General features: G+C 45.5%; 1 protein-coding gene across 1 annotated transcript in view; it reads right to left on the bottom strand.

The window, feature by feature from the left end:
• Window positions 1-2,541, bottom strand: part of CHD8 (chromodomain helicase DNA binding protein 8) — a 65,457-nt gene that overhangs the window by 61,918 nt on the left and 998 nt on the right. The window lies entirely within an intron of this gene.

Here is a 2,541-nt window from a genome sequence, read left to right as displayed (position 1 = left end):
CCCTACACTGTTTAGAATACATTCCTGGATCCATCCCTGCTGAAGGTGAATGTAAAGCAATTATCCATGCCAGTCTAGTTTCTGTTTAAGCCTGCTGGACTTTATGATAATCATGTAACATACATTAGTGGGTAGAAATTAAGTGTTTTATTTTTAAAAGTCTCCTGCTGCAATCTGAAGGCAAGAATTAAGATATTTTTAAATTGATCATTTTGCTTCATTAAACAACCAAGAACCTGGTGAAGGACAGAAAATAATGGATAAGTGAAAAGTCAAAAAAAAATTACAGATACTTATAGAAGAGCATAATGAGAAATTTGTAGTTTAAATTTAAAACATCCAGTAACTACAAAAAGATGGACTTATTTTGCAATACAAATACAATGAAAATCCTAAAGGCAGTATGAAAGAGTTAGAACACACACAAAAAGAGCTAAATTACAACTTCATACATGTACACACATAAGACAAAACTGAGAGGATAAGAGGAAAAAATCATTCAGGATAAAATTTAGAATGTAATAAGTGCTTAAAAAACTTTCAGGCAACAGTGAACAGTTTCATATAGAAATATGACTATCCCTTGAGTACTAGAAACCATTTACTGTTTCTCCACCTTCCTTAAAAGGCCTCAGCATGATAGAAGCAAAAAGGTGCAGTGTCAGTGAGTAAAAAAACATGAAGTGAACAAAATCGTAATGGAGGATATGAAAGGAAGACCACTAACTTTGTAAAGAAAAGAATAAAAAAATTATTAAAGAGGAGCTCTATAAAGTTAAACTGAATAAAATACGAAATGACTGCCTGTGAGAGAACCAAATGTTAAAGGTAAGATAGTAAACACAGTACTAGGTTGGTCCCGGTAGTGTAAGGATAGTTCATGCAAAGGCCTGCAGATTAGGAGACTTGCTCAAATGCAAGCCCAGAAGAGGACTGACTTCTAGGGGTGAGGGTGAGAGGTCCACAAAAATATCTGTTTATCCCTGAGCTATTAGGCTCAATGTAAGCTCAGAAGCTAGCTTAACTCTTGCAGGGCTGTGGACACAATATCTCTAAAGCATTTGGCATCTCTCTGAATGTTCTGAAAATGTTACAGTACTTCAGCAGATGGGAATAGCAAATCTCATTCTTTCAGGAAGCAAGCACCGTTCTTGGCACCCACCAATTACTCTAAAGTGGTAGTTTTGCTTAGAAAGAGCTCACCGTTTTTAAAAGATGTGTGCAATGGTGTGTGTTTGTTTTTTAAGACAGATCCTCCTCACCATCCTACCTTACCTATCAGAAACTCGACCCTTCACGTAAACTGTCAAATTTTTCATTTTACAACCAAAACTCTGCAGTGGTAGTGATTGTAATGCCAGGATTCTTCCACTCCAGCACCCGACGCTGCAGACAAGGCTGTCCTAGGAAATACAAGATCTGTGTTTCCTGGTGATTCACAGCCAGCTCAGCAGATTTGTATCATTTTCTATCCACGTCTAAGTGGATTTTGTCAACTTGGGAACTGACAAAATCAAAAGGCCGGATGCAGAAGACAGATCAACAACCTGGGGAAAGTGTGAATTGTGCAAGTCCCCGCACACTGCTTCATCAGATGCTTTATCAACATCCATCACTTTTTGCTACTTCAGTTGTAAACCTCCCACCCGAGCCTGTCCACACACACACACACACACACACCCGCCTACCCTGTCTTTGGCCAGTGTACTTCACCCTGCCTTGCACACCCACCCACTGGTATGCCACTCTTGCAACTCAGGCCTTCTTAAACGAAAAATGTTTTCCTTCTCATAACTCTTGTTAAGGGGGCAGGATTAATTCCAAAACACTTGGAATGGGAAGCCTCTCACATTCTGGCCCGAAAGAGGTTGACAATCTGTCCCGAAATCTATTTGGTGACCAACTCCAAAGAAATTCTGCCGCGGAAGACAGGATCTCATTAAACTAGAGGACAGTCTTCACATCGCAGACTCAGCATCTAGCACCGAAGGCGCCCCACGCCAGGGGGGCCCGGGCCGGTGGCAGGATGACCCCGGCGGAGAACCCCTGGCTGCACCGACAGGCTCAGGACGGCGGGGGAGTAAGTCAAGGATGTAAAGGATCTGGAGCCGCGGGGTGCGGGGTGGCAGGAGTCACCCATTCACTCTGCAGCTCCTCTGGCTGGTGCTTGGGACGTTCTTTAAAAGAAAAGGACCTCGAATGCTCGGTCTTTGGCTTGCGGCTCGCCGTGCTCAGTCGCTGCAAAGAGTGGATTCACTGAACGTCTGCGCCCCCCCGCCCATGTCCCTACACCGGGCACCTCCTCCTCGAGGGCCTTCCCCACGCCAGGACCGCCCCGGACAGGGCAGGCAGGCGCTGCTGCATTGGCCCAGCCGCTGCCAGGGCAGGGAAGTTTCCTGCGACACCAGAGGCAGGTAAATAAAGAAGCTGCCCTCGCCCCGAGGCAGGGGGACGGGGCTGCCGCCCGAGGAGAGTTTACATAATGCCACGGAAACCCCGTCAGCGCTGCGGACCTGTCAATGGCCGGGCCAGGCTGGGGCG

This window comes from Myotis davidii, unplaced genomic scaffold, assembly GCF_000327345.1.
Source record: "Myotis davidii unplaced genomic scaffold, ASM32734v1 scaffold666, whole genome shotgun sequence".
NCBI lineage: Eukaryota > Metazoa > Chordata > Mammalia > Chiroptera > Vespertilionidae > Myotis > Myotis davidii.
This window is presented reverse-complemented; position numbering and strand designations above follow the sequence as displayed.